Raw genomic sequence first — 18,474 nt, 5'->3', positions numbered from 1 at the left:
GCTCGGCCATCCTGACGTGGTCTCTAGTATTTTGGACGTTTTATAAATTACATCTCTTCCAGTTAATTTCATAAAACATATCGTGTAGGAAGTGGGATTTGAACCCTTGCCCTCAAACGAGGACCAGAATACACGGGTTCACGTTGTGAACTAAGCCCCTCAAGTCTGGCGCCGTAGACCGCTGGGCCATCCTGACGTGGTCTCTTGTAATTTGGACGTTTTATAAATTACATCTCTTCCAGTTAATTTCATAAAACATATCGTGTAGGAAGTGGGATTTGAACCCTTTCCCTCAAACGAGGACCAGAATACACGGGTTCACGTTGTGAACTAAGCCCCTCAAGTCTGGCGCCGTAGACCGCTGGGCCATCCTGACGTGGTCTCTTGTAATTTGGACGTTTTATATATTACATCTCTTCCAGTTAATTTCATAAAACATATCGTGTAGGAAGTGGGATTTGAACCCTTGCCATCAAACGAGGACCAGTATACACGGGTTCACGTTGTGAACTAAGCCCCTTAAGTCTGGCGCCGTAGACCGCTGGGCCCTCCTGACGTGGTCTCTTTTAATTTGGACGTTTTATAAATTGCATCTCTTCCCGTTAATTTATTAAAATATATCGTGTCAGAAGTGGGATTCGAACCCACGCCCTCATACGAGGACCAGAAAACTCACATTCACGTTGTGAACGAAGGAAACTAAGCCCCTTGAGTCTGGCGCCTTAGACCGCTCGGCCATCCTGACGTGGTCTCTTGCATTTTGGACGTTTTATAAATACATCTCTTCCAGTTTATTTCATAAAACATATCGTGTAGGAAGTAGGATTTGAACCCTTGCCCTCAAACGAGGACCAGTATACACGGGTTCACGTTGTGAGCTAAGCCCCTTAAGTCTGGCGCCGTAGACCGCTGGGCCCTCCTGACGTGGTCTCTTGTAATTTTGACGTTTTATAAATTACATCTCTTCCAGTAAATTTATTAAAACATATCGTGTCAGAAGAGGGATTCGAACCCACGCCCTCATACGAGGACCAGAAAACACAGATTCACGTTGTGAACGAAGGAAAGTAAGCCCCTTGAGTCTGGCGCCTTAGACCGCTCGGCCATACTGACGTGGTCTCTTTTATTTTGGACGTTTTATAAATTACATTTCTTCCAGTTAATTTATTAAAATATATCGTGTCATAAGTGGGATTCGAACCCACGCCCTCATACGAGGACCAGAAAACACAGATTCACGTTGTGAACTAAGGAAACTAAGCCTTTGAGTCTGGCGCCTTAGACCGCTCGGCCATCCTGACGTGGTCTATCGTAATTTGAACGTTTTATAAATTACATCTCTTCCAGCTAATTTATTAAAATATATCGTGCCAGAAGTGGGATTCGAACCCACGCCCTCATATGAGGACCAGAAAACATTGATTCACGTTGTGAACGAAGGAAACTAACCCCCTAAAGTCTGGCGCCTTAGACCGCTGGGCCCTGCTGACGTGGTCTCTTTTAATTTTGACGTTTTATAAATTACATCTCTTGCAGTTAATTTATTAAAATATATCGTGTCAGAAGTTGGATTCGAACCCACGCCCTTATACGAGGACCAGAAAACACAGATTCACGTTGTGAACGAAGGAAACTAAGCCTTTGAGTCTGGCGCCTTAGACCGCTCGGCCACCCTGACGTGGTCTCTTGTAATTTGGACGTTTTATAAATTACATCTCTTGCAGTTAATTTATTAAAATATATCGTGTCAAAAGTGGGATTGGAAAACACGCCCTTATACGAGGACCAGAAAACACAGATTCACGTTGTGAACGAAGGAAACTAAGCCTTTGAGTCTGGCGCCTTAGACCGCTCGGCCACCCTGACGTGGTCTCTTGTAATTTTGACGTTTTATAAATTACATCTCTTCCAGTTAATTTATTAAAATATATCGTGTCAGAAGTGGGATTCGAACCCACGCCCTCATACGAGGACCAGAAAACACAGATTCACGATGTGAACGAAGGAAAGTAAGCCCCTTGAGTCTGGCGCCTTAGACCGCTCGGCCATCCTGACGTGGTCTCTTGTATTTTGGACGTTTTATAAATTACATTTCTTCCAGTTAATTTATTAAAATATATCGTGTCAGAAGTGGGATTCAAACCCACGCCCTCATACGAGGACTAAAAACACAGATTCACGTTGTGAACGAAGGAAACTAACCCCCTTGAGTCTGGCGACTTAGACCGCTCGGCCATCCTGACGTTGTCTCTTGTAATTTGGACGTTTTTTAAATTACATCTCTTCCAGTTAATTTCATAAAACATATCGTGTCAGAAGTGGGATTCGAACCCACGCCCTTATACGAGGACCAGAAAACACAGATTCACGTTGTGAACGAAGGAAACTAAGCCTTTGAGTCTGGCGCCTTAGACCGCTCGGCCATCCTGACGTGGTCTATCGTAATTTGAACGTTTTATAAATTACATCTCTTCCAGCTAATTTATTAAAATATATCGTGTCAGAAGTGGGATTCGAACCCACGCCCTCATACGAGGACCAGAAAACATTGATTCACTTTGTGAACGAAGGAAACTAACCCCCTAAAGTCTGGCGCCTTAGACCGCTCGGCCATCCTGACGTGGTCTCTTGTAATTTGGACGTTTTATAAATTACATCTCTTGCAGTTAATTTATTAAAATATATCGTGTCAAAAGTGGGATTGGAACCCACGCCCTTATACGAGGACCAGGAAACACAAATTCACGTTGTGAACGAAGGAAACTAAGCCTTTGAGTCTGGCGCCTTAGACCGCTCGGTCATCCTGACGTGGTCAATTGTAATTTGAACGTTTTATAAATTACATCTCTTGCAAATAATTTATTAAAATATATCGTGTCAGAAGTGGGATTCCAACCCACGCCCTCATACGAGGACCAGAAAACACAGATTCACGTTGTGAACGAAGGAAACTAACCCCCTTAAGTCTGGCGCCTTAGACCGCTGGGCCCTCCTGACGTGGTCTCTTTTAATTTTGACGTTTTATAAATTACATCTCTTCTAGTTAATTTATTAAAACATATCGTGTCAGAAGTGGGATTCGAACCCACGCCCTTATACGAGGACCAGAAAACACAGATTCACGTTGTGAACGAAGGAAACTAAGGCCCTTGAGTCTGGCGCCTTAGACCGCTCGGCCATCCTGACGTGGTCTCTTGTAATTTGTACATTTTATGAATTGCATCTCTTCCAGTTAATTTCATAAAATTTATCGAGTCAGAAGTGGGATTCGGGCCCACGCCTTCATACGAGGACCAGAAAACACAGATTCACGTTGTGAACGAAGGAAACTAAGCCCCTTGAGTCTGGCGCCTTAGACCGCTCGGCCATCCTGACGTGGTCTCTTGTAATCTGGACGTTTTATTAATTACATCTCTTCCAGTTAATTTCATAAAATTTATCGAGTCAGAAGTGGGATTCGGGCCCACGCCTTCATACGAGGACCAGAAAACACAGATTCACGTTGTGAACGAAGGAAACTAAGCCCCTTGAGTCTGGCGCCTTAGACCGCTGGGCCCTCCTGACGTCGTCTCTATTAATTTTGACGTTTTATAAATTACATCTCTTCCAGTTAATTTATTTAAACATATCGTGTCAGAAGTGGGATTCGAACCCACGCCCTTATACGAGGACAAGAAAACACAGATTCACGTTGTGAACGATGGAAACTAAGCCCCTTGAGTCAAGCGTCTTAGACCGCTCGGCCATCCTGACGTGGTCTCTAGTATTTTGGACGTTTTATAAATTACATCTCTTCCAGTTAATTTCATAAAACATATCGTGTAGGAAGTGGGATTTGAACCCTTGCCCTCAAACGAGGACCAGAATACACGGGTTCACGTTGTGAACTAAGCCCCTCAAGTCTGACGCCGTAGACCGCTGGGCCATCCTGACGTGGTCTCTTGTAATTTGGACGTTTTATAAATTAAATCTCTTCCAGTTAATTTCATAAAACATATCGTGTAGGAAGTGGGATTTGAACCCTTGCCCTCAAACGAGGACCAGAATACACGGGTTCACGTTGTGAACTAAGCCCCTCAAGTCTGGCGCCGTAGACCGCTGGGCCATCCTGACGTGGTCTCTTGTAATTTGGACGTTTTATATATTACATCTCTTCCAGTTAATTTCATAAAACATATCGTGTAGGAAGTGGGATTTGAACCCTTGCCATCAAACGAGGACCAGTATACACGGGTTCACGTTGTGAACTAAGCCCCTTAAGTCTGGCGCCGTAGACCGCTGGGCCCTCCTGACGTGGTCTCTTGTAATTTGGACGTTTTATAAATTGCATCTCTTCCCGTTAATTTATTAAAATATATCGTGTCAGAAGTGGAATTCGAACCCACGCCCTCATACGAGGACCAGAAAACTCACATTCACGTTGTGAACGAAGGAAACTAAGCCCCTTGAGTCTGGCGCCTTAGACCGTTCGGCCATCCTGACGTGGTCTCTTGCATTTTGGACGTTTTATAAATACATCTCTTCCAGTTTATTTCATAAAACATATCGTGTAGGAAGTAGGATTTGAACCCTTGCCCTCAAACGAGGACCAGTATACACGGGTTCACGTTGTGAGCTAAGCCCCTTAAGTCTGGCGCCGTAGACCGCTGGGCCCTCCTGACGTGGTCTCTTGTAATTTTGACGTTTTATAAATTACATCTCTTCCAGTAAATTTATTAAAATATGTCGTGTCAGAAGTGGGATTCGAACCCACGCTATTGTACGAGGACCAGAAAACACAGATTCACGTTGTGAACTAAGCCCCTTAAGTCTGGCGCCGTAGACCGCTGGGCCCTCCTGACGTGGTCTCTTGTAATTTGGACGTTTTATAAATTGCATCTCTTCCCGTTAATTTATTAAAATATATCGTGTCAGAAGTGGGATTCGAACCCACGCCCTCATACGAGGACCAGAAAACTCACATTCACGTTGTGAACGAAGGAAACTAAGCTCCTTAAGTCTGGCGCCGTAGACCGCTGGGCCATCCTGACGTGGTCTCTTGTAATTTGGACGTTTTATAAATTACATCTCTTCCAGTTAATTTCATAAAACATATCGTGTCAGAAGAGGGATTCGAACCCACGCCCTCATACGAGGACCAGAAAACACAGATTTACGTTGTGAACGAAGGAAACTAAGCCCCTTGAGTCTGGCGCCTTAGACCGCTCGGCCATCCTGACGTGGTCTATTGTAATTTGGACGTTTTATAAATTACATCTCTTCCAGTTAATTTATTTAAACATATCGTGTCAGAAGTGGGATTCGAACCCACGCCCTCATACGAGGACCAGAAAACACAGATTCACGTTGTGAACTAAGGAAACTAAGCCTTTGAGTCTGGCGCCTTAGACCGCTCGGCCATCCTGACGTGGTCTATCGTAATTTGAACGTTTTATAAATTACATCTCTTCCAGCTAATTTATTAAAATATATCGTGCCAGAAGTGGGATTCGAACCCACGCCCTCATATGAGGACCAGAAAACATTGATTCACGTTGTGAACGAAGGAAACTAACCCCATAAAGTCTGGCGCCTTAGACCGCTGGGCCCTCCTGACGTGGTCTCTTTTAATTTTGACGTTTTATAAATTACATCTCTTGCAGTTAATTTATTAAAATATATCGTGTCAGAAGTTGGATTCGAACCCACGCCCTTATACGAGGACCAGAAAACACAGATTCACGTTGTGAACGAAGGAAACTAAGCCTTTGAGTCTGGCGCCTTAGACCGCTCGGCCACCCTGACGTGGTCTCTTGTAATTTGGACGTTTTATAAATTACATCTCTTGCAGTTAATTTATTAAAATATATCGTGTCAAAAGTGGGATTGGAAAACACGCCCTTATACGAGGACCAGAAAACACAGATTCACGTTGTGAACGAAGGAAACTAAGCCTTTGAGTCTGGCGCCTTAGACCGCTCGGCCACCCTGACGTGGTCTCTTGTAATTTTGACGTTTTATAAATTACATCTCTTCCAGTTAATTTATTAAAATATATCGTGTCAGAAGTGGGATTCGAACCCACGCCCTCATACGAGGACCAGAAAACACAGATTCACGATGTGAACGAAGGAAAGTAAGCCCCTTGAGTCTGGCGCCTTAGACCGCTCGGCCATCCTGACGTGGTCTCTTGTATTTTGGACGTTTTATAAATTACATTTCTTCCAGTTAATTTATTAAAATATATCGTGTCAGAAGTGGGATTCAAACCCACGCCCTCATACGAGGACTAAAAACACAGATTCACGTTGTGAACGAAGGAAACTAACCCCCTTGAGTCTGGCGACTTAGACCGCTCGGCCATCCTGACGTGGTCTCTTGTAATTTGGACGTTTTTTAAATTACATCTCTTCCAGTTAATTTCATAAAACATATCGTGTCAGAAGTGGGATTCGAACCCACGCCCTTATACGAGGACCAGAAAACACAGATTCACGTTGTGAACGAAGGAAACTAAGCCTTTGAGTCTGGCGCCTTAGACCGCTCGGCCATCCTGACGTGGTCTATCGTAATTTGAACGTTTTATAAATTACATCTCTTCAAGCTAATTTATTAAAATATATCGTGTCAGAAGTGGGATTCGAACCCACGCCCTCATACGAGGACCAGAAAACATTGATTCACTTTGTGAACGAAGGAAACTAACCCCCTAAAGGCTGGCGCCTTAGACCGCTCGGCCATCCTGACGTGGTCTCTTGTAATTTGGACGTTTTATAAATTACATCTCTTGCAGTTAATTTATTAAAATATATCGTGTCAAAAGTGGGATTGGAACCCACGCCCTTATACGAGGACCAGGAAACACAAATTCACGTTGTGAACGAAGGAAACTAAGCCTTTGAGTCTGGCGCCTTAGACCGCTCGGTCATCCTGACGTGGTCAATTGTAATTTGAACGTTTTATAAATTACATCTCTTACAGTTAATTTATTAAAATATATCGTGTCAGAAGTGGGATTCGAACCCACACCCTCATACGAGGACCAGAAAACACACATTCACGTTGTGAACGAAGGAAACTAACCCCCTTAAGTCTGGCGCCTTAGACCGCTGGGCCCTCCTGACGTGGTCTCTTTTAATTTTGACGTTTTATAAATTAAATCTCTTCTAGTTAATTTATTAAAACATATCGTGTCAAAAGTGGGATTCGAACCCACGCCCTTATACGAAGACCAGAAAACACAGATTCACGTTGTGAACGAAGGAAACTAAGCCCCTTGAGTCTGGCGCCTTAGACCGCTCGGCCATCCTGACGTGGTCTCTTGTAATTTGTACATTTTATGAATTGCATCTCTTCCAGTTAATTTCATAAAATTTATCGAGTCAGAAGTGGGATTCGGGCCCACGCCTTCATACGAGGACCAGAAAACACAGATTCACGTTGTGAACAAAGGAAACTAACCCCCTTGAGTCTGGCGCCTTAGACCGCTCGGCCATCCCGACGTGGTCTCTTGTAATTTGGACGTTTTTTGAATTACATCTCTTCCAGTTAATTTCATAAAACATATCGTGTCAGAAGTGGGACTCGAACCCACGCTCTTATACGAGGACCAGAAAACACAGATTCACGTTGTGAACGAAGGAAACTAACCCCCTTGAGTCTGGCGCCTTAGACCGCTCGGCCATCCTGACGTGGTCTATCGTAATTTGAACGTTTTATAAATTACATCTCTTCCAGCTAATTTATTAAAATATATCGTGTCAGAAGTGGGATTCGAACCCACGCCCTCATACGAGGACCAGAAAACATTGATTCACGTTGTGAACGAAGGAAACTAACCCCCTAAAGTCTGGCGCCTCAGACCGCTGGTCCCTCCTGACGTGGTCTCTTTTAATTTTGACGTTTTATAAATTACATCTCTTCTAGTTAATTTATTTAAACATATCGTGTCAGAAGTGGGATTCGAACCCACGCCCTTATACGAGGACCAGAAAACACAGATTCACGTTGTGAACGAAGGAAACTAAGCCCCTTGAGTCTGGCGCCTTAGACCGCTCGGCCATCCTGACGTGGTCTCTTGTAATTTGGACGATTTATAAATTACATCTCTTCTAGTTAATTTCATAAAACATATCGTGTCAAAAGTGGGATTTGAACCCTTGCCCTCAAACGAGGACCAGAATACACGGATTCACGTTGTGAACGAAAGAACTAAGCCCATTTAGTCTGACGCCTTAGACCGCTCGGCAATCCTGACGTGGTCTATTGTAATTTGGACGTTTTATAAATTACATTTCTTCCAGTTAATTTATTAAAATATATCGTGTCAGAAGTGGGATTCAAACCCACGCCCTCATACGAGGACTAGAAAACACAGATTCACGTTGTGAACGAAGGAAACTAACCCCCTTGAGTCTGGCGACTTAGACCGCTCGGCCATCCTGACGTGGTCTCTTGTAATTTGGACGTTTTTTAAATTACATCTCTTCCAGTTAATTTCATAAAACATATCGTGTCAGAAGTGGGACTCGAACCCACGCTCTTATACGAGGACCAGAAAACACAGATTCACGTTGTGAACGAAGGAAACTAAGCCCCTTGAGTCTGGCGCCTTAGACCGCTCGGCCATCCTGACGTGGTCTCTTGTAATTTGGACGATTTATAAATTACATCTCTTCTAGTTAATTTCATAAAACATATCGTGTCAAAAGTGGGATTTGAACCCTTGCCCTCAAACGAGGACCAGAATACACGGATTCACGTTGTGAACGAAAGAACTAAGCCCCTTTAGTCTGGCGCCTTAGACCGCTCGGTCATCCTGACGTGGTCAATTGTAATTTGAACGTTTTATAAATTACATCTCTTCCAGTTAATTTATTAAAATATATCGTGTCAGAAGTGGGATTCGAACCCACACCCTCATACGAGGACCAGAAAACACACATTCACGTTGTGAACGAAGGAAAGTAAGCCCCTTGAGTCTGGCGCCTTAGACCGCTCGGCCATCCTGATGTGGTCTCTTGAAATTTGGAGGTTTTATAAATTACATCTCTTGCAAATAATTTATTAAAATATATCGTGTCAGAAGTGGGATTCGAACCCACGCCCTCATACGAGGACCAGAAAACACAGATTCACGTTGTGAACGAAGGAAACTAACCCCCTTAAGTCTGGCGCCTTAGACCGCTGGGCCCTCCTGACGTGGTCTCTTTTAATTTTGACGTTTTATAAATTACATCTCTTCTAGTTAATTTATTAAAACATATCGTGTCAGAAGTGGGATTCGAACCCACGCCCTTATACGAGGACCAGAAAACACAGATTCACGTTGTGAACGAAGGAAACTAAGCCCCTTGAGTCTGGCGCCTTAGACCGCTCGGCCATCCTGACGTGGTCTCTTGTAATTTGTACATTTTATGAATTGCATCTCTTCCAGTTAATTTCATAAAATTTATCGAGTCAGAAGTGGGATTCGGGCCCACGCCTTCATACGAGGACCAGAAAACACAGATTCACGTTGTGAACGAATGAACTAAGCCCCTTAAGTCTGGCGCCTTAGACCGCTGGGCCCTCCTGACGTCGTCTCTTTTAATTTTGACGTTTTATAAATTACATCTCTTCCAGTTAATTTATTTAAACATATCGTGTCAGAAGTGGGATTCGAACCCACGCCCTTATACGAGGACAAGAAAACACAGATTCACGTTGTGAACGATGGAAACTAAGCCCCTTGAGTCAAGCGTCTTAGACCGCTCGGCCATCCTGACGTGGTCTCTAGTATTTTGGACGTTTTATAAATTACATCTCTTCCAGTTAATTTCATAAAACATATCTCGTAGGAAGTGGGATTTGAACCCTTGCCCTCAAACGAGGACCAGAATACACGGGTTCACGTTGTGAACTAAGCCCCTCAAGTCTGGCGCCGTAGACCGCTGGGCCATCCTGACGTGGTCTCTTGTAATTTGGACGTTTTATAAATTACATCTCTTCCAGTTAAATTCATAAAACATATCGTGTAGGAAGTGGGATTTGAACCCTTGCCCTCAAACGAGGACCAGAATACACGGGTTCACGTTGTGAACTAAGCCCCTCAAGTCTGGCGCCGTAGACCGCTGGGCCATCCTGACGTGGTCTCTTGTAATTTGGACTTTTTATAAATTACATCTCTTCCAGTTAATTTCATAAAACATATCGTGTAGGAAGTGGGATTTGAACCCTTGCCATCAAACGAAGACCAGTATACACGGGTTCACGTTGTGAACTAAGCCCCTTAAGTCTGGCGCCGTAGACCGCTGGGCCCTCCTGACGTGGTCTCTTGTAATTTGGACGTTTTATAAATTGCATCTCTTCCCGTTAATTTATTAAAATATATCGTGTCAGAAGTAGGATTCGAACCCACGCCCTCATACGAGGACCAGAAAACTCACATTCACGTTGTGAACGAAGGAAACTAAGGCCCTTGAGTCTGGCGCCTTAGACCGCTCGGCCATCCTGACGTGTTCTCTTGCATTTTGGACGTTTTATAAATACATCTCTTCCAGTTTATTTCATAAAACATATCGTGTAGGAAGTAGGATTTGAACCCTTGCCCTCAAACGAGGACCAGTATACACGGGTTCACGTTGTGAGCTAAGCCCCTTAAGTCTGGCGCCGTAGACCGCTGGGCCCTCCTGACGTGGTCTCTTGTAATTTTGACGTTTTATAAATTACATCTCTTCCAGTTAATTTCATAAAACATATCGTGTAGGAAGTGGGATTTGAACCCTTGCCCTCAAATGAGGACCAGAATACACGGGTTCACGTTGTGAACTAAGCCCCTTAAGTCTGGCGCCGTAGACCGCTGGGCCATCCTGACGTGGTCTCTTGTAATTTGGACGTTTTATAAATTACATCTCTTCCAGTTAATTTCATAAAACATATCGTGTATGAAGTGGGATTTAACCCTTGCCCTCAAACGAGGACCAGTATACACGGGTTCACGTTGTGAGCTAAGCCCCTTAAGTCTGGCGCCGTAGACCGCTGGGCCCTCCTGGCGTGGTCTCTTGTAATTTTGACGTTTTATAAATTACATCTCTTCCAGTTAATTTATTAAATCATGTCGTGTCAGAAGTGGGATTCGAACCGACGCTTTCGTACGAGCACCAGAAAACACAGATTCACGTTATGAACGAAGGAAACTAAGCCCCTTGAGTCTGGCGCCTTAGACCGCTCGGCCATCCTGACGTGGTCTATTGTAATTTGAACGTTTTATAAATTACAGCTCTTGCAGTTAATTTATTCTAGGCCCTTGTAGATATGACTTGATACCCGTTTGTAATGCTAAACGAAAAATTCACCTTTTTAGGGTTAGGGTCCCATAGAAAAAGCATTACATTTTACCCGGTTTTTTGGGGAAATTGTCATAGGCGATACGGAAAAACTACAGCGAAGTTAGTTTTCGGAATACTTTCAAATTAACAAGAATTTACTAAATGAGAAACTTACCTGCTTAGTTTTTAAATAAATGAAGTCTAATTTTTGTAATTTAACTAATTAATTATGCCTCGAATTCCCTATTTCATAGCAGACGACAGTAAGAAAGTTTATCATTGCAGCATAGCCCACTCGATCCGCGCTCTCGAGCGCGAGCAGCTTGCGTCGTGACGCGCGTGATCCTGTGGGCTATGATAGCAGACGACAGTAAGGCAACGCTAATTATTTTTTTGATATTTTATCCGAGCTTTAACACCTTTATTTGGATTTTCTAATGAATTATAACGCCCTTAAAAACCAAAATTGTTTTTATCAGGTCCAATTTTCGTTTAAAAAAGTAATTCAGGTAAATAATTACAGTTAATAGAGGTTTTAATATCGTTTGAAGTAATTTTTCGACGTTCGTTTTGGCCAAGGCTTAAGTTGAATTTTGGTAAGTCGGTGTAATATACTCTTTACAGCGTCTTTCGTCCTTTAAGATTATAAAAAAAGCTGATTTCCAGCTCTGTTTTGGAATTTGATATAGTCTGCTACGTTTCATGCTAGAAACATATCCTAAAATCCAAACCCTAGGTTTTACACTTTAAAATACTACTGGAAAGATGACAAAAAGTGTTTTCGCTTGGCAGTTAAGACAGTGGTGTTTACGTAAGCGCAGTTAATTGAACACTTCCATATGAGTTATACAGGGTTTCATTATTTTTACCTCTCCGAGTGACGTATGTCACGGAGAGGTTCTAATTTCGACGTGTCTGTGTGTCTGTCTGTCTGTCCGTTGTTACACCCACGTGACCGCGTTCGCAGTTTGCAAATCGGAGCAAACGTGTATTCAATTTCCAGACCGCATTTACAGTCCCGGAAATTGTATTCAACTTACAGGCTATTACCTGTCTAACAACTCTGTTCATTTGTCCACCCCACACGGACACCAGTCTGAACTTGCTGGCTTCTAAACACCACCATCTTCTAGTCTTTCGCCCATTCCAAATGCACACCAGTCTGTACTTACTGGCTTCTAAACACCACCACCTTCTGGTCTTTGTTTTTGTCCATTCCACATGGACACCAGTCTGTACACCTGGCTTCTAACACCACCATCTTCTGGTCTTTGTTTTTGTCCATCGCACATGGACACCAGTCTGTACACCTGGCTTCTAACACCACCATCTTCTGGTCTTTGTTTTTGTCCATCGCACATGGACACCAGTCTGTACACCTGGCTTCTAACACCACCATCTTGTGGTCTTTGTTTTTGTCCATTCCACATGGACACCAGTCTGTACACCTGGCTTCTAACACCACCATCTTCTGGTCTTTGTTTTTGTCCATCGCACATGGACACCAGTCTGTACACCTGGCTTCTAACACCACCATCTTCTGGTCTTTGTTTTTGTCCATCGCACATGGACACCAGTCTGTACACCTGGCTTCTAACACCACCATTTTGTGGTCTTTGTTTTTGTCCATCCCACATGGACACCAGTCTGTACACCTGGCTTCTAACACCACCATCATCCTTAAGGTTAAGACATACGCGGCGATCGGCTAGGGTTACGAGAAACGTCTAGCCTTCCAATGGAGGGGTCTTCCTCCAAGGTTCACGCAATTGCGATGTTCTTATCTACAGCTGCGATTCGAATCCTTTATATACTACCTATTTCAGTAAGGCGAAACAACAGTCATATCCTTCAATTCAAACGTCAATATTAGTCAAGTCTCTCAAGGTTGTTTAATTATTCTTTTTTAAAACGATGTAACGCTCAATAAGGCGAACAACTAACGAAGAAAATATTAAATACTAATTATATTTATTTTAATATTTAAGATAATCTCTTTTCTCAATTCAAAATTAATACGGAAAGAGTTAAAAAGCAGTCTATTTTTTGTCTGTGTGTCTGTCCATTGTCACACTAGTGCTCCGAGTTAGCAGTTCGCTTTGTTTTGATGTGTTAAGAAATCCTACAGAACCTTAATTTTCACTTTTTCCATAATATAAAGTGAATATGTGGAAATCATTTTCGTAATTACGATGCATTTAGTACTTTTGTAGCTTTAAAGCTCTGTTTCATTTTGATATTCCAAGGATGTTTTTTAAAATTATTATTTGAAATGGCTGTTTACTTATTACTTAAGCTATACTACATCTGTATATAGAATAATCCTTGGTCTAGTTATTTCAAGAAGAAACCTAAGGCCTGGATTCTGTCGGGTAAATCAAGTTTGATCCGCAATAGGCTTAGTGAACCAAAGAGTAAATAATTGAAACCTGAGGTGGAGTAAACTTTGGGTTTTGATTATCGTGTCTGTATTGAAGGGATATTAACGGTTCAGAGTGAGCCGAAAGTTAAATGCACGTTTAAATAATCAGAATTAGATATTATAATAGAAGAAAGCATCATGGTAGCAATTAGATCAGTGAAAGGGCTAATCGTTATCGGGTTAGTGGTATGCATCAGAGAATAAAATTTAACATAGAACTTATATACTCTCTGTAAATAATTATATGAAACCTAGGATTAGCGGATGATTATATATTTTGACAATGTAGAGAAAACTATTCAATGGCTTAAGCCTCGTTAGACAAAACAAAGCGAGAAAATGTTGCTCTATTATTTCGATATTGCGTCTTATACTAGTCTTTTCCCCGACTCGGAGAGGTAATATTTTGGTTTTCCCAACTTGTTTAATTATATATTAATTTTATTTTGGCTATTCTCAGTGAGCATTCATATGTTAGAACGCAATTTCGGATTTTTGTGGTCTCCCAAGTCTCCAAAACTGTAAGTTTAACATTTTAGGGCAAATTGTTATAATAATCAAGAATATGTATAGATCATCAAGGGTATAGATAGGCAACCTAAGACCCATTTGATTTATGATATAATAGATCATGTTAGGTTTAGATACAGCTTAATGTTTAGATAGGCTTATGTTAGGCTATGTTGTTATGAGCGGCTAAATGCTCACCTGTTTTTGGAATTATCAACTGAATATATTTCCCCTTTTCCAAAATTTTACTGAATTGGATTTGTTTTTACCCCTGATTATCAGGGTTGGCAACTACCTATCCAGTCCGGTTTAAACCACCTGGTTTAATCCGGATTAATCCACTTAAAAAAATCCACCTAAAATATCCGGCTTAATTATGAATGGGGAAAAATCAATTTTGTGCCATAAAAATAATTAAAATACAACCAGAAACAAGGCAAAAATATATGTAGCGACAACTAAAGATTATTTATTATGAATGATAAAACTAATAGTTATGTTACCGGTTACTGTCCAGTTACAGCTTACAATATTTTTCCAGTATTGCTCGAACTTAAAGCATAGCGTTGGTTCCAGTGGACAAGTTGACTTTCCTTACGAACTCCAGTTTTGGCTTGGGAAAGCTAGAGGCATTTGTGGGCGGAATTTATACGTGCATGTATAAATCCCGCCCACTAGCCTTTGCCAAGCCAAACCCGGAGTTCAGGAGGAAAGTCCCCTTGTAAGGGATCCATTTCATGAAAACATTTTATCAGTTAAACTAGCAGACTATATTGGAATCGGGGCTAGGGGTCGGGGAGTGCCCCAAAACTAAAATAAGAGCTAAACAGAAGTACTTTGCCTTCGAAAAAACCTAAAATAACTCGTGTTTTTAAAAAATCCGGATAAATCCAATAAAATCCGGTTTAATCCAATAAAAACCACTGGTCTGGATTTTATTCAAATTATCCGGATTTTTGCCAACTCTGCTGATTATTGCTAATTATCTTGTTTATTGCCACAAATTTTCTAAAAAAAATGGTATTTTAGCTTCTTTCTACCCTAAAAAGAGGCGCACTTTTAGCCATAATCAATGCACTTATTTAAGAAGTAAACAGTTCTACGAAATTAACTTTACGGTTTTGAAGAGGCTATTAATTTTAATTAATACTCACTAATATCTCGTGCCATCATCAAAGATGATTTCGATTTATATTTTATTCAAAACCGCTAACTAATAGCATATTTGGTTCCTTAGAAAATAGCGACGGGAAATGACCCTTTTCAGCCTGTTAAGAGTTGACTACCGCCGTAAGACTGAAGTGACAGATATTATACAAAAATGTCTTTGTTTGGACCCAGACCGATAAAACCAACGATATGAGTGAGGTTTATCAATTGACTGAAGTTCAGATATTAAAATTTTTTTTAAGTATTTTTAGTAGTTTAATCCTTAATCACTATTTAATTCAATCAACTGATTTTACTCTTAATCGATCTATTCCCTCTAAGTTTATTCAAAAAATTGCATATCTTCGCTTTTTCAAGAACACTTACACTTTCCGAAAACATTTTATCATAAATGAATTATTTTGAAGGGATTTCGTATCAATGTTCCTTAACTTGTAAGCACCTTGACGGACATTGGTTGAAATATTAGTGGCTTGAGAAATTTTCAAGTTTGCACCAAAATGTTTTTCAATGGTTACAATTTGTTGTGAAGACTGATACTCGATAAAATATGATTAAGAGTAATTTATTTTGCTCGGACTAATAAAATGAAGTCGTTTACCAAAGGAAAAGGAACAACTTTTGTCCCATGTGGTTGCTTTTAGTAGGTAGCTCTCTTTCATGGACTGGAAAAATGTTATGTAAGCATAAAAATAACCAGGGGTTAGTGTAAAGATTCCATAAAAAGAAACATTTCTCAGTACTGTACAATGTCATTTTATATTCTTTTCAGCGGAATTAATACATAAATCTCTTTACTCTAAATGAGTTATGATATAATATTTTGCAATCATCCGTGTTTGCAGTGTATGGGTGCTTTTCTTAGAAATTCAGTAGAATATTTTAAATATTAATTATTGATCCCTCTAAACGTACTCCCTTCAAAATAATTAATTTCATGATAAAATCAGAAGGGAATAAAAAAGAAGGGACACATTTTATATCTCCATAATGCTTTACACTCGTAACAGCAGTCTTACTCATCTCAAATCAACTACCCTTCACTGATTGGCTATCTAACTTCTGTCTTAGCGGTGACGTCTCGGTTGACGAACAAAAAGTAGTTTTGTTTACAACTTTAAATTGAAGGAGATAAAAATGGCCGAATTTCATGTTGATAAACGAAATTAAGCTGTGCAATTAATTTAGATACACTGGAATTGAGAACATACCAAAATCAGATAATTTGAAGGTAATAAATAGATGAAAACTAATAATTCTGAATTAATATTAAAAAATAAAAAGAATTTCAATAAAATACATACTTGAGGTTATAATTACAAAGGAACGAAACATCGACAGCCCTTTGGAGAATGTAAATCTAGCAGAAAAATAGGCCGCCTGATACCGCGTAGAACTTGAAGAACTATATTTGCAGTAAATTGGTTAAAAGCTGTGTACTCGCGCAAAGTTTTCGCTGTTTTCTTGAGGTTGGTCGGACTCTCGTTACTAAAGCAGGCTCCAATGTCTCCCTTCTCTCTTATTCCCTTCTGATAAAATGTTTTCGGAAAATGTAATTGTTCTTGAAAAAGCGGAGATATGCAATTTTTTGAATAAATTTAGAGAGAATAGATCGATTAAGAGTAAAATCAGTTGATTGAATTAAATAGTGATTAAGGATTAAACTACTAAAAATACTAAAAGAACAATTTTAATATCTGAACTTCAGTCAATTGATAAACCTCACTCATATCGTTGCTTTTTTCGGTCTTGGTCCAAACAAAGACGTTTTTGTTTAATAGTAAGTTTAAGCCTTTCACTCTATTGTACAAGTGAGGTTAATAATTGTAAATTGTTTTACGTTTTCTCGATATATCTAAAGCGAAAGAAACGATTATTGGATTGCCTTAATATAATGGAAGGTTGTAAACTCTCCCTTTAAAATTACTGTCACCCGTCGACAATAAGGATTTCACGCATTCAATCCCGCTCCTCTATTAAAACATTCAAGGAAATCAAGGTTAACTTTAAATGCAAAAGCAAGTATATATTGATGGTATATTTTTTTGAATGGTCTTAAGGCGGTGTTTATCACGATCCCAGAATTTACGATTATTTTACGTGTATTTCTCCAGAAAGCGATAATAATTTTAAAAGCGAAAGGAAGTATATAGTATCTTTATATATTTAATATAGTGTATTACAATTTTAACATAAGTAAATTTATGAACGTACGGATTTTGGCCCAGGTAATTATATTTAGGTCAGGGAAACGAAAGGCTAATCACTTAGATTTTCTGTACTTCAAATAAGGTTTAGGTATGCGTTATTTTGGGGCTACTCACTCAAGTTTTCTGTTTGTGTCGCACTATTACAATTATAAAAGAAGGCAGGGCTCCCATCTGGTCTCTAAAATACCTAAAAGTCTCTACTTTTTAGGTAGGTCTCTAAACCACCCTAAAATCGCTATTTGGTCTCTAAACCACCCTATTTTCAAAAATTCCCGTTTGTAATATTCCATCTAAAATTTTTTGCAACAGTAAAACTATTCTCACTCCGATCCACAGGGAATTATTAAACGCTTTAACCTTTACAAATGACCTTGGCAATATCTTGCCTATTTGAACTATGTGTTTCCGGTTTTTCTCATTGGCTGGTGGAACTGTGATTAGAAAGTAAATTCGTCTTGGCTCGGAGAGGTTTATTTTGGTTTCCCAACTTTTTTTGTGGTACTTGCGTACAAATAAAGATCTAATTTTGATTTTGAATTGGTCTCTATTTGGTTACTATTTCCAAGAATTTGGTCCTTCTTTTACCCTATTTTTACCGAAGGTCTCTTTTTTCACTATTATTTTAAGAAATTTCTGTGGGAGCCCTGAGAAGGTCATTTATATGTACACATTATGGGCAATCATTTTAACACAGTTAAAGATAGTGCATCGAGGGACCAATCAGTCTGATTTTTTCTACTTCAATTAAGAGTTTTAGTTATGCGTTACGATTAATCATTTTTGCTTTGTTAAAGGGTGCGCAAGTTTCCTATTTGTGTCGCACTATTATAATTATAACAGAAGAAAATGAATCGAAGTTAGGATTACTATTTAT

At 40.3% G+C, this 18,474-nt stretch overlaps 7 non-coding genes across 7 annotated transcripts; all 7 read right to left on the bottom strand.

Moving 5' to 3' along the window:
* Positions 1 to 623: 623 nt before the first annotated feature.
* On the bottom strand, positions 624 to 745 carry TRNAL-CAA (transfer RNA leucine (anticodon CAA)). Its single transcript has 2 exons — positions 708 to 745; positions 624 to 669 (listed from the first exon to the last, which is right to left on the bottom strand). It is a non-coding gene; the product is annotated as a tRNA-Leu (tRNA).
* Positions 746 to 1,180: 435 nt separating this feature from the next.
* Positions 1,181 to 1,301, bottom strand: TRNAL-CAA (transfer RNA leucine (anticodon CAA)). Its single transcript has 2 exons — positions 1,264 to 1,301; positions 1,181 to 1,226 (listed from the first exon to the last, which is right to left on the bottom strand). It is a non-coding gene; the product is annotated as a tRNA-Leu (tRNA).
* A 632-nt stretch (positions 1,302 to 1,933) lies between these two features.
* TRNAL-CAA (transfer RNA leucine (anticodon CAA)) lies at positions 1,934 to 2,055 on the bottom strand. The gene is made up of 2 exons: positions 2,018 to 2,055; positions 1,934 to 1,979 (listed from the first exon to the last, which is right to left on the bottom strand). It is a non-coding gene; the product is annotated as a tRNA-Leu (tRNA).
* Positions 2,056 to 2,310: 255 nt separating this feature from the next.
* On the bottom strand, positions 2,311 to 2,431 carry TRNAL-CAA (transfer RNA leucine (anticodon CAA)). Its single transcript has 2 exons — positions 2,394 to 2,431; positions 2,311 to 2,356 (listed from the first exon to the last, which is right to left on the bottom strand). It is a non-coding gene; the product is annotated as a tRNA-Leu (tRNA).
* Positions 2,432 to 5,286: 2,855 nt separating this feature from the next.
* On the bottom strand, positions 5,287 to 5,407 carry TRNAL-CAA (transfer RNA leucine (anticodon CAA)). Its single transcript has 2 exons — positions 5,370 to 5,407; positions 5,287 to 5,332 (listed from the first exon to the last, which is right to left on the bottom strand). It is a non-coding gene; the product is annotated as a tRNA-Leu (tRNA).
* Positions 5,408 to 6,039: 632 nt separating this feature from the next.
* TRNAL-CAA (transfer RNA leucine (anticodon CAA)) lies at positions 6,040 to 6,161 on the bottom strand. Its single transcript has 2 exons — positions 6,124 to 6,161; positions 6,040 to 6,085 (listed from the first exon to the last, which is right to left on the bottom strand). It is a non-coding gene; the product is annotated as a tRNA-Leu (tRNA).
* A 255-nt stretch (positions 6,162 to 6,416) lies between these two features.
* TRNAL-CAA (transfer RNA leucine (anticodon CAA)) lies at positions 6,417 to 6,537 on the bottom strand. Its single transcript has 2 exons — positions 6,500 to 6,537; positions 6,417 to 6,462 (listed from the first exon to the last, which is right to left on the bottom strand). It is a non-coding gene; the product is annotated as a tRNA-Leu (tRNA).
* Between the last annotated feature and the right edge of the window lie 11,937 nt (positions 6,538 to 18,474).

The sequence above is a fragment of the Phalangium opilio genome, unplaced genomic scaffold, assembly GCF_054372755.1.
Source record: "Phalangium opilio isolate 3A_F unplaced genomic scaffold, DU_Popi_V2 ptg000082l_1, whole genome shotgun sequence".
NCBI classification, from domain to species: domain Eukaryota; kingdom Metazoa; phylum Arthropoda; class Arachnida; order Opiliones; family Phalangiidae; genus Phalangium; species Phalangium opilio.
The sequence above is the reverse complement of the archived record's forward strand: the minus strand, read 5'-3'. Positions and strand labels throughout refer to the sequence as shown.